The sequence below is a fragment of the Antechinus flavipes genome, chromosome 6 (genome assembly GCF_016432865.1).
Source record: "Antechinus flavipes isolate AdamAnt ecotype Samford, QLD, Australia chromosome 6, AdamAnt_v2, whole genome shotgun sequence".
Classification (NCBI taxonomy): Eukaryota; Metazoa; Chordata; class Mammalia; order Dasyuromorphia; family Dasyuridae; genus Antechinus; species Antechinus flavipes.
The window spans coordinates 264,298,354-264,315,995 of record NC_067403.1 but is presented as its reverse complement, the minus strand read 5'-3'; the positions used below and the strand labels follow the sequence as shown (position 1 = coordinate 264,315,995).

The window sequence follows — 17,642 nt, the reverse complement described above, 5'->3', positions numbered from 1 at the left end:
TACCTGGTCCTGACCAACCTGTACAAATTTTTATTAATGTTTTCCTCATCTGTGCCTTTTCTATATTGCTGTAACTCTGGAAACATCAAATAATGTAGCTGCAATTTTAGAAGTGAATGTGAAAATTTTGATATTTCTTCAAAAGGAAACAGTAAGTTAATCAAGCTTTAGGATCAGGTTCCCGTTCTCTCTTGCCTTTCTTCCCTGACAAACAATTCCCAGGATATGGATGGACAGAACCATTCTGGGAATGTATAGAACGAACTAGTGCATATCTACCCATCCCATATGGTGAGAACACATCTCAGGGACAGCAAAAGACATGTCTTTATTTAAAATTGAATTTGTTTTGCTTCCCCATTTCCCACTGATCTAGCACCTGTTTTCCCAGCCACTGTCAGATTGTTTTAATGATTGATGCTTCCTAATATAGTCTTAAAAACAGCTTTCACACTTAGAATGTAAGGCCACATTCTCAGCCAAGAAGGATGAGCTAGCAAGGGGGAGGAGGGATAATATTGCTTCAGGGAATATATATTTTGCTTATGCTCAGGGCCTCACTTTTACCTCTTGTATAGCAAGAGTGATGCCCGATTCTCATGAGAAACGAATAAAACTTTTTCTTTAGACCTAGAGAGTGAAATTTATTGGGTGGGTAATGTATCACACAGAAGAGTGAAATGGTTTGTGTTTGTTTTGTTTCCCAAATAGGAAGCCTCCAAAGTCTTTGAAATGTCTGTGGTTTTATGCTTCCTTAGAGCAGCACCTAATTTCTTCTCATTCTAAATTTGGCCATTGTGAGGGAAAAGAGTAGATAATGAAAAAATTCAGAGTGAAAAACAAGATAATTCTTCCCTTTTCTTCTGAGATATTGTCTCCAAAAATAGGATTTTAAAAGGAAGGTACAATGCATATAATAAAACTGATTTAGTGAGAAGAAAATATATTTGAGAAAAATTGAATAGTTGAAATAAGATCTGAACAATGGGTGCTATGTTTACATTAGCGTTTACATGTGTGTGGAGCTTCTTCACAAATTTACCCTTAAATATTGTACTGGATGCAGAAAAAAAGCTTGAATATTTTAAATCAGTGTTTATAGAGATGAAAAATATTTGTCAACATGCTTATCATAGACGAAGGAGTAATAGAAGTATTTATTTCTATATGTTATAATTTACCAGTGATGAGGTCCTAAATGGTGGGTATGGTGGGCAGAGAGAAACTGTATTGATAAAAATTATTCCCTGGGTTCAACAGGAAGAAGGCTATCACTTTAGTTCTCTAGTCTCAGCCTCTGGAGGTAATCCAGTCAGAAATCCAAGTTGTGTCAAGTCTCTGCAGCTAAATTTTCCCTATAAAACTTATGGCCCATGGCTTTGAGACTGCACAGCACTCTGTTTTGTCATGTCTTTTTCCCTTTACCCCTCTCCCATGCCACATAGTGTATCTCCTCTCAGACCCCACTTCTCTTTTAGGGGATTTAGCTCCCTATGGACTATGGACATGCCCCAACCAAATGAGGTGTTTCATTTCTCCTGGGAAATGGCAAGTCTCACTAGGGATCTCGCACTTTCCACAAAACCCCCTTCTGGGCTCTCTCAACCCTATTTCATACTTACCATTCTATTATCTCTATTTTGTGGGTAACCTCTTCTCCTAAGAGAAAGCCAGAGAGAATGACCAACGTGACATGATAGAACCCTAACATTTGCTGCCTGCCATCATCTGGCGTCTACATCAGCTTCATCATCAGGATGAAGCAAGGTTTGAAGTTTTGGTTTTGGAGGTTTTTTGTGTAATGCCGAAGAAACTGAGCAAGACAAGAAATTAGAGACCAATTCAATAGTTTATTAAATGGAGAGAAATACTGGGACCAATGGATCCATGGTTGATCCCAAAGCTAGACTAGACTATCATCTCAGTCTACCCCCCAGTATCGGGACAGCAAGCTTTTTATAGAATAAAAGAACAATGATATAATGGAGGTACCTGGGTGAGGATAACCTAATGGAGGGAGGTTATTGATATTCTAATGACATCTAAAATGGATAAACCTTTATCTTGTCAAACATTAAGAAGGAATGTCTATAACCTAAAGATATAAAATCTTTATCTCAAACATTAAGAGGGAAAGGTTATAACCTGAGGCAGAATAACTAAATAGGACAATTGGAGAAACTGGGTCACAACATTAAAAGGAAACTTTGGCACAACATTTGTTCCTTTGTTTTTTAGAAACAACAACTATGGACTAGCTTTAATTGTGTTCAAAGACTGTTCAAGCAGAAAACTGTCATCTTTATGATTTTGCTAAGCAAGTTATTTGGTGTTCCTTTCCCCCACTTTCAGTTTGCAATTATTTGGATATTTTCCATTGAGTTAACCTTGAGGCGAATTTTATGGCTGTGGAAGCATTATTCTTTGTGTCTAGAGAATTAATCCACTGCATAAGGGTGTAGGTGGATGTGGGTATGGGTGAGTGTGTGCAGATGCTTATGTGTACATATCTATATATTTATATAGCTTGTGTTTCAAATATTTGTGAAAATGTTGGACAAGGAAAGGTTAATCTGGGATAAATGAAAAAATAATCACTGTAAAGTTCTGAAATCAGAGTGTGCAGAATGCAAGTTCAATGCTCTTTCAAAAGAGGGCAATGTAACAAACCCAACAAATGTGGTCTCCAGATCCTGAAGGCAAAAGTCCCAAACTGTGAAGAGAGAATCTTGTTCAACTTTGAGAAAGAGGCCCTCTCCAACAGTCTTCATACAAGTTTCCTGCAAACTTTTCATCAAGTACAGCATCAATTGTTGTGAATATTTTATTTGTTCCCGCTTATCTAAATGTCCATTTTATGAATCGGAACCTGTTTGAGGTGGAGGCAATAAAGACTATTCCCGCAACATGAGTTTCCCTTGGGTATTATGAAACCTCCACCTACAAGGATTGTGTCTGTGACCAGAAATTACTGGGGAGAATTCAGAGGAGAATCACAAATGCCATTATGCTTATCCCAAAAGCTTTGATCTTCTACAATATATTTTTAAAATCAAATTAATATAAAACCTGAATTTAGTTTATAACTTAATTGGAGGAGCCGGATTAAGGTATAACTGGAAAAATGTTTAACCAAGTGAATGAAAAGATGATACAACCTAGATTATGTTACTTTGGATTTCCAATTGACCCCACTGATTCAGAACATAGTTTACCAAAAGTTACTGTGTGGGTCAGAAACCATTAATAAAAAAAGGACTGGAGAGATCTCTAGAAGCAAAGCAAAGTTTATTATACATTCTCATGAGAATCCGGCATCCCACACATTGAGCAGACAGTCGAAGGGAGGAAGCACCATAGGGGGCAGGGTCAACTCTTTTAATCCCTAATGAAAATTCCCCTCCCACCACTGACCCTCATCCTTATTGGCTGAGGTTCTTACATTCTAAAAGGGAGAACTACCCAAGAAATTGAACTTGACCAATAAATACATAGATGCCCATATTTGGTTGAAATAGGGAGGATAGCAAGAAGGGGACTTAAGTATGCCTTTAGAGGGATAATAGGGAGGAGACTTTAAGTATGTCCTTAGGAGAATAGCAGGGAGGAGACACTTTAAGTATGCCCTTGATTTAATGCTTAAAGTCCTTCAGGCCTACTCAAACTTTGAAATAGATGAAGCCTTACTCGATTTTCACAACTGTCTTGAAAGATCTCACCTTATCTCGTTCATTACCTTAGTGACAGGACCTGGGACTAAGAACATAGATTTGCTAAGAGGCTACTTAGAATCTGGATCCTAATTTATTTGATGGTTTGTCCCTGAATCTGAGCCCAACTCTTCTGGTCAACTTCGCTAGCCCCTGTCCTCTGTGTCTTTTCTTTTGTCCTGCTGACTTGGGTTTCCTTTTCTCCCTCTGGGTTCCCCTAATTTTCCCTTCCTTCAGGTTCCACTCAGGGCAGTCATGAGAGAATTTTCAGAAGAATTGGAGGTGAAAGCCCAGGTACCTGTGGAAAGCTTTGGGAGACATCATTTCCCAGCAAGCAGGCTGGGTCCTGAGCTTGTCGTAACAACAGTGCTCAGGGTGAGCTCACCTGCTCATCCCAAAGTGCATTGCTTAGACCAGAGATGTCCACTGAGGAGGTTAGGTCCTCTCATTTCCCAGGAACACATTCACAAGCCCTGTTCCTCATCACTGACAGGTACTGCACTCTGGCTTCATGCCCTATATAGTGGCCACGGCGCACCAAAACTTGAGACAATCCTGGGACCAAAGAACATCTATACTGCCCCGAGAAATGCTAACGCTGAGAGCTGCCTCAAGAATGATTGTGTTGTGTCCCACCCCCTTTCATGTGTATAATCAGTCTCAGCCTTGGTTATGGCCTCCTTCTTGAGAGGGACTTCCATTTGCTAAAATCATTTTCCTTGCTCAGAAATTAAACTTCTGTTTGTGTCCTGTCTCTTCTGTTTCTGGCCACATCTGCTTGTGAGGGGCCAGTTCTGGTTCAGCTGACATACCTAATCACTGCATTTTACCAATTATTGAGAATTAAATATGTATGCACTGAAATGCAGTAAGAAAAATACATTGAATATAAATTATTGCACAAACTGATCTATTAGGATATAAATTGGAAATCTGGTAGCTTATCAGGTCAGTCAAAGAGGGGATTGCTACAGAGAGAGAAAAACAGCTGTAGCAACAGCAATTATATGTGCCCCTCCATCCTGGAAATCTGGCAGAGGCTGGAGGACCACGCATCACATTCCAGAATGAAAGTTCTACCTTTTTGTACATCATAAATCCCTTTGGTGACAGTCTGGTCAACCTTAACCCTAAGCAATGCTGTTGAAATAAAATGGTCACAGACCCCCACTTGTTCTAAAGAAAAAACCTTTTTCTGCTAGGATTGGATTGGATGAAATCTGGGGATCACTTCCAGTTAAGTCTTTTTTTTTTTATTTTTTATTTTAACACACATTGCTTTATGAATCATATTGGGAGAGAAAAGTCAGAGCAAAAGGAAAAAAGTGAATGTGTTGATTTATAATCAGTCTCCTTAGTTCTTTTTCTGGATTGATAACTCTTACATTATCATTAACTGAGAGTTCTGAAGCACAATCTGAGCTCTACTAATGCTGGTCTCTGGGGACATCAAGTTGACCATCTCTAAGATGAGAATAGACATATCTGATCTACTTTCATCAAGGAGTTTTCATAAGGATGTTCACAGCTGACAAAGGACATGGTAGAGATAAACACTAACTCTGGTCTCCACAGAGAAGCTCAGCTGGGGGCTGCACCCTGGGGCCTTCATGAGGAAGGGGCTTGGTCGTTGCCCTTTGCAATGTCTTCTCTAGGCTTTGATGCCTTTTTTTTTTAATTTATTCACTTAACATACATTAAAAAATAATCATTTCTTTGTGCAAAGTAGAACTATCAACTTCTACTATATACAACTTGCTTATTTTCAAAGCTGTCCTTTTATTTCCATAGAGCTCTCCTCAGCTCCTTTGGATTTAATGACCATCTCCAGACAAAGGAGCCCATTACTGATTTCAGTTATTTCTCTGCATACACATAGCTCCTGTTTTCTGATCACGTGCTCTTGGAGCCCACACAGAGGACAGTGGGAAAAGGCAGCACCCTGGTACCCAACAATGGCTATGCCTCTGGGGAATGTGGCTATTGGCCAACTTGTTTGCAGATGAACATATTCTTTGTCTCCCTGTGTGTCTTTCCCTTTCTCGCCTTCTCTTTCTTGCTCTCTTTTACTCTCTTATTTCTCTCCCTCTCCTCCCTGTCTGTCTCCGGCTCTCTCTTTACACACACACACACACACACACACACACACACACACACAAAGAAATGGTTGAGAACATGCTCTTCTTGTTACACACATAGGCCCATGGTCAGAGGGTTTCACAGACCAGAATATATTTAATAGTGATAACAGCAATCTAAATCTTGAGCCATTCTCACCATCAGATTTTTAGGATCCCAAGAAATGCCCCAAGGGCAGGTGAGGATGAGGAACCCTTCCCACCAAGTTGCATGCACAGTTTTGTAGCCAGAGTCTGAAGGAGCAAACGTGGGACCCAGAGGGCACCCTCCAAGGTCCCGAGGGACTCTATTGGAGGCTTGCATTCCCACAAGTGATGAGCAGCAGAGAGCCAAGAAGGAGATCGGTCCCGTCCTTTCCACTCCCCACAACAGACTAAGCAGAGCTAAGCCTGCTGAAGTTGTGGAGGCTTCTCCCAGGACCAATCTTCACCATCCATGACCAACTGCCAGCCCTTTATATGGGCATCAGTTCTTCCTCTAGAGGGGTGGGGGAAGGCATGGGGATAGGAGTAAGGATGTGGAAGAGCAGCCCATGAGAAGCCAAGGGTCAGCAGCTCCAGCTTGTGGTAACCTGGGGCAGGAACTTCTCAGGGTTCCCAGGGTAGGGGGAGGCCAAAGGTTACACAGACTACAAGAGAGTATCTGGGCCCTGCTTGGTCAGAATCTGTTGGTCCTGGGTCTGCCTGATGTATAGATAGGGAGGGAGCTGACCAGAAATGGCATGATGGCCTGAAGCAAACCAGATTGAACCCAGCGCCAGATAAGCATCCAGCCGTGGGTGAGAACAGAAAGCAACATCCCCTGCTAACTTCCTCCCGGGAGCAGCTGGGTCCCCAGGCCCAACAGCTGTCCACTGCTCTGCTCAGAACTTATGTTGGATCCTCTTCTTCCTTTTCATTTAAGCACCAAGCAGGCAGGTCAAAGCATGGATTCCTGGTCCTAGCATGCCCAGGGCCTGAAATAAGGGAAGGAAACTGCCTGGACGTCTTTGGAGATGCTAGCTAACAAGCTGTCTCTGGGCATCCCTGGGGTCCAAACCCCATGACCAAGCCTTCTGGAGTCATCCTTGAGCTCTGCTATAGGACCTCAGAGTGTCAGGCTTGGAGAGATCTCCCAGAGGGCACAGTGAAAAGGTCCCCTTGGAGTCTCCCTCCAGAATCAGCTTAGCCCCCCGCTATATTTCTTCTATTGAATAGGGGGAACCCACCAGTACGGTCATGGCCTGTTCTTGGCCTGTTCTTGAATGTGGACTCAAGGAGAGACATGTATCTTCTTCTCCCCTTCTCCAAGAAGAGAACAAAGTGGTCATAAGTTAGACAGAACTCAACCATGTTCCGCAGATGAACAATATGTAAGGGTATTCTAGCTCAGTGTCCCATCTCTGAGGAGAGAACAGTGGTGACTACTCTGTGATTTGGGGGGAAGGAGACTCCAAGCTCTACATCTAAGGCTTGACTCCTTCCCCACCTAATTAATACCAGTTCCACAATTCACACATACAGAAAATAGCAAAGAAACCCATTTGACCAAGGCGGCTATTTCTGTGGGTCAAGCAGTCAAAACTGACTGAGACTAGCACTGAGGAAGTATCTAGATCAAACTGAAATCATCCCTTCAGGGTGTGAGGATCCTTGGGGCCCCTGGTGAAGCTGACTTTCTTTCCCACGATGCTGTAAGGGGCCCCACCTTCTCAAATGCCTGGGTACTGAACCACAGGATGTTCCACTTAGGGACTTTCTCTCTGCTCAATAATATGACTCACACTCTGGTTGTCTTTGTTCTGAGGTGAAGGAACTTAAAGTCAGGCAGAGGACTTCCTTTTGTTCACTTTTTTTCCTTTTGTCTGGAAAGTTTTAGCTCAACTGCCTCAGCACAGGTGTTGAGCTTGCTTTGAAACTCATCCTGTGAAGATGCTGGGGACTCTCACCGATCACCTGGTCAGTAGCTTGTCTTTGGTCCCATGAGGGTGATCACTCCATTCTGGTCACACTGAGCTCACAGACATTTTCACCCCAAATGTCATTCAGTCAGATCAGATCCACAAGCATTTATTCTATTAATTACCTACTGTGCGAGAGTGAAGAGTTTCCTTTGAAACTTCAGTTTGCCATCTCTTATGGTCCAAGAATGTCTCATCGCCATCACATCCCAGTGTGTTTAGCCATTCCCCAAGAGGTAGTCACTCCCTTAGATTACGTTTCTGGGCTAACTATGGCAAGACCTGGGATAAATGCAGATAGTTCCTTCTTCTCACTCTTTGATCTCTTTGGAGCCTTTTGATTTTGAAATGTCAGTTTCTAGAACTCTCTGAATTGGCCCCTAAGCCTAAGCAGGGTTGACATTCAAAAAGCCTTCCCGTGGATTTCTTTGACAAAGAGACCTGAGTTTCAATTGATAAATGATGGACAGAAGCAGCTACACCCAAAGAAAGAACACTGGGAAACGAATATGAACTATTTGCATTTTTGTTTTTCTTCCCCGGTTATTTTTACCTTCTGAATCCAATTTTCCCTGTCCAACAAGAGAACTGTTCAGTTCTGCAAACATATATTGTATCTAGGATATACTGCAACATATCTAACATATATAGAACTGCTTGCCATCTAGGGGAGGAGGTGAAGGGAGGGAGGAGAAAAATTGGAACAGAAGCGAGTGCAAGGGATAATGTTGTAAAAAAATTACCCTGGCATGGATTCTGTCAATATAAAGTTATTATTAAATAAAATGAAATAAAATATTAAAAAAAAAAGCCTTCCCAAGTGTCCATCCCCACCAAGCCAATCTGCTTTCTCCATCATTTTTCTCTGAAGCATCTCTACAACTCAGCACAAGGCACACCAGGCCTGTCCCCTCCCCATCCTCATCCTATCTAGCTTCATGCAAAGAAGTGACCAACCACCAAGGGACTACTCCCAGTATCAGACTGTCAGAATTATGGGGCCATGACCAGACTAAGGGGACATGTATCTCCCAGACGTCCTGTGTCCCTGAGACCTGTTCATGCCTGAAGTGCAAACTTGTTAAGGAAATAACTCCCTAACCCTTAATTTATCGAAAGCAAGCCTTTAACTAAAATATTGTGAGGGAGGAAGACAAGAGGCTGGAATTTAGACTAGACTGTCTCTCTCCACAGAGTAACATTCACAGAAATATTCCAGGAAAACAAATACAATATTTTAATATTATTAACACAGAGGAAAAAAAAGATACTTAATTCAGAGAAAGGAGACACTAGTCAATAAATATGTATTAAGCTGCTATTATGTGCTACCCCTGGCTTGGTATCTTAAGGATACCAAGAAAGGTAAGTACAGTTAATGCTTTTCAAATAAGTAATTAAAACAAAGGTACATTCCAAGTTTAAAAGAAGAAAAGTTCTGATCTCACTCTGATGCCTTGTCATTGGATCAACAGCTGTTGGAATCCTTACAAAGTATTAAGTCATTAGAATTGATAGAGACAATAATTATCTAATTTAGCATGGTTCAGTATGATTGATCTGATCCTACAAGGAGATGTTATGGGCCAGAACTTGAAACAAGGTACTAAGTGGAATTGAGGAAACAATGTTTAAATCTAGTTTAGAATTGATTTAATCCTACAACAAATAGTGTTTTCCCAGTGATATAATGATTGGTGTGTATTCAGTGTACAGCATATAAACAAGAAGCTCTCAGGACACAGAAGCCCAAAGAGAGAAGCCCGCTCTAGGAGGCGGAGACACATTCATTCCATATTCCACCTTTGTGTGGAGACCTTGATAGGGAGCTAGGATCTGAAGCTCAAGACTTTGAAGGACACAATAAAGGACTGGATTTTAACTCCTGGCTGCGTTTGTGGTGATTATTACTCTGAACCGAAACTAAGGGTACCTCCAGAAAACCTCCCCAAGAAACCTGCTCCCACAGAGAACCATCATATATTACATAAAAGAAGAACACCCCAAATTAGTGCTTTCTATTGATTTTTTATTACTCAAATGATTTTCCTAACACAAAGATCTGATCATGTCACCCTCCTCCTCAATAAACCTCAGTGGCTTCCTATGGCATCCAAGATCAAAGACAAAAACCCCTGGCATTCAAAGCTCTTAATAATCTGGGCCCAGCCTCACATCAGTTATAAAATTCAGCCTCTGAAATAGTGCTAAACTGACAGAACCCCCAAATATTGGGAGAGCAGCAAATTACCAGCAGACGATCATGTTGAAGATCACCTCAAAAGGTCTGCTTTGGGGCGGGGGGAGAATATTGATGCAAAAATCTTAAATAAAATATTAGCAAAGACATTACAGATAATCATCCTCAGGATAATACACCACAACCAAGTAAGATTTATAGCAGGAATGCAGGGCTAGTTCAATATTAGGAAAACTATTAGCATAATTGACTATATCAACAACCAAATTAACAAAAGCCGTATGATCATCTCAATAGATGCATAAAAAGCATTTGATAAAATCCAACACCATTCTTATTAAAAACACTAGAGCGTATAGGAATAAATGGACCCTTCCTTAAAATAGTAACAACTATCTAAAATCATCAGCAAGCATCATGTAATGGGGACAAACTAGAACCATTCCCAACAAGATCAGGGGTGAAACAAGGTTGCCCACTATCACCATTATTATTCAATATTGTATTAGAAACGCTAGCCTTGGCAATAAGAGTTGAGAAAGAGATTAAAGGAGTTAGAGTAGGTAATGAAGAAACCAAATTATCACTCTTTGCAGATGATATGATGTTATACTTAGAGAACCCCAGAGAATCAACTAAAAAGCTATTAGAAATAATCCACAACCTAGCAAAGGTGCAGGATACAAAATAAATCCACATAAATCATCAGCTTTTTATGCATTACTAACAAAAAACAACAGCAAGACATAAAGAGAAATTCCATTTAAAATAACTGTCGATAGGATAAATAAAATATTAGGGAATCTATTCGCTAAAAGAAAGTCAGGAACTATATAAGCAAAATTACAAAATACTTTCCACACAAATGAAGTCAGATCTAAAAAACTGGAAAAATATTAAGCATGCTTGGATACGTCAAGCAAATATAATAAAGATGACAATACTACCTAAACTAATCTATTTATTTAGTGCTATACCAATCAAACTCCCAAGATATTACTTTACTAACCTAGAAAAAAAATAACAAAATTCATCTGAAAGAACAAAAGGTCAAGAATTTCAAGGGAACAAATAAAAAAAAAATTTAAATGAAGGTGGCCTAGCTGTACCAGATCTAAAATTATATTATAAAGCAGCAGTCATCAAAACAATTTGGTACTGGCTAAGAAATAGACTAGTTGATCACTGGAATGGGTTAGGTTCACAGGACAAAATAGTCAATAACTATAGCAATCTAGTTAGTGTTTGATAAACTCAAAAAATCCAGCTTTGGGGATAAGAATTCATTATTTGACAAAAACTGCTGGGAAAATTGGAAGCTAGTATGGCAGAAACTAGGCATTGACCTATACCTAACATCTTATCCAAGATAAGGTTGAAATGGGTTCATGATCTAGATATAAAAAATGAGATTATAAATAAATTAGAAGAACATAGGATACTTTACTTCAGAACTGTGGAGGAGGAAGGAATTTGTGACCAAAGAAGAACTAGAGATCATTATCGATCTCAAAATAGATAATTTTGATTAAAAAGTTTTTGTACAAACAAAACTAATGAAGAAAAGATTAGAAGGGAAAAAATAAACTGAGAAAATATTTTTTACATTCAAAGGTTCTGATAAAGGCCTCATTTCCAAATTTATATATAGAGATTGACTCAAATTTATAAGAAATCAAGCCATTCTCCAATTGATAAATGGTCAAAGGATATGAACAGACAATTTTCAGAAGAAATGGAAATTATTGGAGGGCATGTGGAAAAACTAGATCATTAATACATTGTTGGTGGAATTGTGAATGCATCCAAACATCCTGGAGAGTAGTTTGGAACTATGCTCAAAAAGTTATCAAACACTGCATATCCTTTGATCCAGCAGTGTTACTACTGGGCTTATATCCCAAAGAGATCTTAAAGGAGGGAAAGGGACTCACATCTGCAAAAATGTTTGTGGCAGCCCTTTTTGTAGTGGCTAGAAACTGGAAAATGAATCGATGCCCATCAGCTGGGGAATGGCTGAATATATTATGGCATATGACTGTTATGGAATATTATTGTTCTGTAAGAAACGACCAGCAGGATGATTTCAGAGGGGCTTGGAGAGATCTACATGAACTGATGTTGAGTGAAATGAGCAGAACCAGATCATCATTACACATAGCAATAACAAGACTATATGATGATCAATTCTGATGGACGTGGTTCTCTTCAACAATGAAATGATTCAAAGCAGTTCCAATTGTTCAGTAAGGAAGAGAGCTATCTATACCCAGACAGAGAACCATGGGAACAGAATGTGGAACACAAGACATTTGCTTGCATTTTTCTTTCTCAGTTTTCTTCCTTCTTGATCTGATTTTTCTTGTGCAGCAAGATAACTGTATAAATATGTATATATTGGATTTAACATATTTAACATGTATTGGACTACCTGCCAGTTAGGGAAGGGGGTGGGGGGAAGGAGGGGAAAATTTGAAACAAAAGGTTTTGCAAGGATCAATGTTGGAAAAATTACCCATGCATATGCTTTGTAAATAAAAAACTCTTAATAAAAAAAAATGTTGTTTGCCTGTTATTTTTCCATTTTTATTTTAAAGTAACCCAGGCGTGAAGGGGTATCCTCATTGAGGTTGGACACACTCAACTCCAGAAGATGATCATCTCCTCTTACACCTGGGTTGACTTTTTGATCTCTTTTCTCTCCCCTCAATAGCTCCTGTAGCAATACTTTCACCTCACTCTTCTCCAGGAATACCCTAGGGGCCTGGGAGTGCCCCAAGGAGTCTGGGTGTCTTTAATCTATCAGTTTGATCTATCTTTCCATTGTTCTTTCCCCTAAGTATCCTTATTATGTTGATTATCAAACTAATTATTATTTGCCTTCAAAGCAGTCCTTCAGCGGGCTGCCTCAATGCAAATATCAAAGTCTGTTGAGAGTCCCTGTGGGATGTAACAGTGGAGATAACTTACCTGTTGTGATACGGCAGCCACCTGCCAGTGGCTGCTGGAGGTCTAACTCAGATCTGTAGAGTGGAGCTCTTCATGTAAGAGGATTATGATGATACAAGGAGGCCGATGCCTTCTCTGTCCTCTCTCCTCTTTCCTCTGCCTCCATTTTATTTCATTTCCAATTCACAAGGAACACCTGCATCAGCAAAAGCTGCTTTGCGACTCCTTGTAAAAGAATTGTGTTAAGATCCACAGCTTCGGAGGCTCTTAGAGAATTGACCTGCCCTTCACTTAGGCACTATCCTTAACATTTACCAAAGGAACTTTGGATTCTGAGTATCAAGGAAAGGATACAACAGAAAGAAATATTCTTGTTGGTAGTTGGGTTGTTTGGGGGAAATTACTGCCAGCTGAATCAATTAGCTTTTCCAAAGGGATATTTTCTTTAATGTCAGACAAGAACAGAAATATTAGTGTTTCTCTCTAGGGGTGCCCTCTTCCCTATACTGCCTCGTCCCTGGAGAGAAGAAAGAAGGTTCCGACATCATATAATTCCTACATAGTCTTGGTCCTACCAAAGTCACATCTAAATGCACTATGACTGAGAATCAGCTATTGTTAGCCTGGGTCTCTGAAATTGTTCCTTGGGATCTTGAAGCTAGACCATGAAATCTGACCACTGCTCCTAGCCTTCGGGGAGCTCGAGCTCCCTCTCCCAAACTAGTTAGCCTACAATCATGACATAATATCCAAGCTCGTTCCAAAACAGGAAATAAGGTCATTCAGTCATATATTATCACATTTCCCCTGAAATAGTTTTTCTAGTCTCTTCCACTTTTTCATGAGCTCCCTCACTTCCAACCTCATTTTATTGCTTTTCTCTCTGAACTCCAGTGTCACTTTTTACAAGAAGCCCTAGTTGGAGAATCCCTTCAGTTATTGGAACAATTAACATTTCAAACTGTATGGTGTTTATTTTGTAAAACTCACATTTATTTCACTGTGTACATTTTTTTCTGCCCACTCCAATTCCTTGAGTGTGGTGGAGACGATTTTATCCCTATCATTTATTCCAGCGCTTGACAAATAAGTACTTAATAACTGCTTTTTGAGTGGGAAAAAAAAAAAAAAACGAAAAAAATCAGGATGTTGTGGATATGGGAAAGAGGAGCTGATACCACAAAATTAATTTCATTATATTTTATGAACAAGAAATGGCTGAAATGGTGTGGGACTGATGAAAATCAACTCTGTGTCCTTTCTGACCATCAGTTTGTTAAAGTAAAGTTCAAAGTCAATTTCAAATTATAAAAAATTAAAATGAGATATGGTTTACAGATAAGGTAAATCTAACCTGACATATTTAAACAAAGTGTTGACACCCGAGTGGAAAATGGATAAATGGATTGTTATAAACACAGACTATTAACATTTCCTAAGGATGACCAAATAATGTAAATCAACTGCCACCATTTCCCCTCCCCCCCCCCCCAAACAAGAAGACAAAAACAGCTTAGGAACTACCTCAGCCTCCAAATGTTTGATCTCCTTGCCAAATATAGAAATATGGCAACTAAAGGTAACACTGATCTAGAATACATGCTTTTGTACAATCTTACCACGAAAAATGGTAATGGAAGAATACGAATGCTCATTTCATAAAACTGAGAAGCAATGGAAGAAGGAAGGGGTGGGGTGGTAATTCACAAAACGTTTGGGGAGAGATCTGAGCAAATTAGATTATCTTAAGGATACATGTTTAGGGATGAAATTAAAAAGAGGATAATGTGCAGATGAAAAATGGAAATATGTCCATAATAAATGGGTTTTAAAGGTGGTAGTAGAGCCACACCTTTTGGTGTACCACATGAAGAAGCAGAAATGGTGTTACCCTAACAAAAATGGGAAGAACAGCAGAGTCCAATCAAATGTCCATCCACAGAGAATCCATTCTGGATTGTAGGTCAGTAGTGTCGAGAGCTGTGGAGAAGTGGAATGATCCCTCTCAAGTTACATGAAAAATGGGCACCAAAAGCTTAGAAGGAAACATCTTCCACCCTATTAGTCTCCAATGACAAGCCCAAACCACAACTACTGACTGATATACTTTCACAACATTTTTATGAGTTGAATCTAAAAATTTATCAAGGATATTCTTGATGAATGTGTGGGAGAAGGGAATAGTCATAAAATTCTACAACCGTTTCTTTTACAGTCAATTGGCAAGTGCAAGTGTAGACAAGGTCCTTAACAAAGCTCAAAATGATTTGCCTGCAAAGCTGTGTTTCAGTGGGCTGTCTCACGTTCAAGTATCAAAGTCTGGTGAGAGTCCCTGCAGGATAGATGCGATAACTTCATCCAAGGAATTTTAGATTCTTAGTATCAAGGGAGGGATACAACAGGGAAAAATCTTGTCGGTAGTTGGATTTGTATTTGGAAAATTATTCTGAGCTTTGAATGACTTCAACTGCCCCCTTACTTAAATGGGTTCACTGAGCCCATCGCCGAAGTTCTTCTGAACCAAATGTATTTAATGTAAACATTTGGACCTGCGGAGGGACCAGATGCATTAAAATCAGCTAGGTCAGGCTGCCCCGGAGTGAAGAACCCTGCCAGAGAAAGCTAGAGAAAGATTATGGGGGATGGAGAATTGGAGAGAGTTGTGATTTAAAATTTTTCTGCCTAGTTTCCTTGTAATGGGACCAAGGGCCATTTCCTAGGGGATAAATCAGAATTGTGGAGAGCAGAAGACTGGGGGTGGCCATGAGGGCTTTCTCCAAGTCTCTGAAAGGCTTTCGCTGGAAGGCAGGATACATTTTAAAAATACGAATTTTACTTCTTCCTCCCCATCCTACTCCCGCTAGAAGTAGAAGAAATGGGTGGAAGCTAGCAGGAAGGCAAGTCTGTCTGTGTCTCCGCCCCCTCCCGCTTTCTCAGTCTCAGAATCTCTCCCTCTCCCCCCTCCTCGCCTCCCCCTTTCCATACTCCCCGTCCCCCCCCCCCCGTTCTCCCCGCCCCCCGCCACCCCCTCCCCCGGCCCGGTTTCTCTGTCCGTCCCTCCGGCTTCCAAGCCGTTTCCAGAGCACACGAGGGATTTCGTCCCGGCCGCATTCTCCGCGAAGTACGCGAGGCCGGGGGCGTCCGGGGGAGCCCAGAACCTGCCGAGGAGCAGGAGCTCAGTAAAAGCGGGACCAACTGGCTGTTGTCGCCAGCAGCGCTTGCCCCTGAAGGAATACAAAAATAAATTTTAAAAGTGGGAAGGAAGAAGCCCGCACAGCCGAGCCAGCCAGGAGTCGAACCTGGAATCTCCTGATCCGTAGTCAGGTGCGTTCTCCATTGCGCCACTGGCCCAGCACGCCACCTTCTCTCCGCCAGGGGGCTCCTGGCCCTGAAGGCTCGGCCTCTGGGCTCAGCGGCTCTCCCGGCCCCACGCCTGAGACCGAGCACCCGGGCCCTACGCCTGGGCCCAAGTTCTCGCCCCCCTCTGAGGCTCTAGGGGGCCCATTCCGGGCCCGCGCTTCCCGGGCCAATCCAGGGATTGCCCTGCCCGGAGGCTGCAGGGATCGGAACCGCGCACTCTCTCCCTGGGCCCCCGCCCCGGCCAGTCCCTCCATCCCCTCCTTAATAGACTTCTCCGGGGCCTCTCTCGGGGCAACGACGATCCCCGGGCCACTCGAATTATGACTCTAGTGGGTCTTGCCTGGCCTCCGGCTCCGAGATGCCCGCGGAGCACACGCCCGGGGCGTCGTCGGTCCGCCAGGCCCAGTCCACTCTCTCTGCGTCTGCGGACCGTCCACCTCGAAACCCGATTTCGGGTCCTTCTCCTACACCGGCCCAAGGGAGACAGACAGGAGGAGGGATTGGTACAGGCGGGGCTCCAGCCTCCGCAGCCCAGCCCGCCGTGAACCCCGGCCGGAGCTGTCCGGCTGTCAGGCTGCCCGGAGAGCCGGTGCCTGAGGGCCAAGCCCCGCACGCCTATCCCTTGGAACGCAGCCCAAACCGGCTCCTGCCACGGCCCCGAGGGACTCCCCAGCAACGCGCCGACCTGAACCTCACAAAAGCCCAGCCAGTTGCGGGGCCCGGCTAGAGAAGGCATCCATGGCCCTACAGGTCACCCCGTCAAATGTTCCCACACCCTCGACCCCACCGGAACAAAGAGGGGTATTGGGGGGACCGTGTCTGGGAGGTGGGGCGATCGACGCTGAGCCGGCGGTGCCGAGGGCCCCACACATCCTCGCCTCTTCTCGGGGCTCTTTTTCTCGGCCTCTCTTCTTGTTTGTATCGCTGTGTCTCCTTTATAAGCTGGTAGTGATCCCTCAACCCCATATCCAGCATTTATTAAGCGCCTATTGCGTCAGGTCAGTGGGAGCGGGGGAGCGAGGGGGAGCTTCCTGCAGTTTCCATTCTGTGTGCGGAGCCCCCAAGCGCCGTGAGAAGGACGTCCCTCGTAAATGCGGAAGGCAGCCGGCCGCAGCTGCGGGGCGGGAGCTCCGTGACTCTGGGGCTCGAGGAAGACGCAGAACTGGGGAAATGGGGCAGGCTCGGGAGGCCTAAGCCTAGAGAGAGGGCCTCGGAGAGCAACTGAACGTCAACCGTCAGGATGGCCGAGGGGTCTAAGGCGCCAGACTCAAGCGAGAGCTTGCTTCGCACAGCGGGGTATTCTGGTCTCCGTATGGAGGCGTGGGTTCGAATCCCACTCCTGACA

General features: G+C 42.6%; 2 non-coding genes across 2 annotated transcripts; one reads left to right on the top strand and one right to left on the bottom strand.

The window, feature by feature from the left end:
• Positions 1 to 16,215: 16,215 nt before the first annotated feature.
• Positions 16,216 to 16,288, bottom strand: TRNAR-ACG (transfer RNA arginine (anticodon ACG)). The gene has a single exon. It is a non-coding gene; the product is annotated as a tRNA-Arg (tRNA).
• A 1,243-nt stretch (positions 16,289 to 17,531) lies between these two features.
• Positions 17,532 to 17,642, top strand: TRNAL-CAA (transfer RNA leucine (anticodon CAA)). The gene is made up of 2 exons: positions 17,532 to 17,569; positions 17,597 to 17,642. It is a non-coding gene; the product is annotated as a tRNA-Leu (tRNA).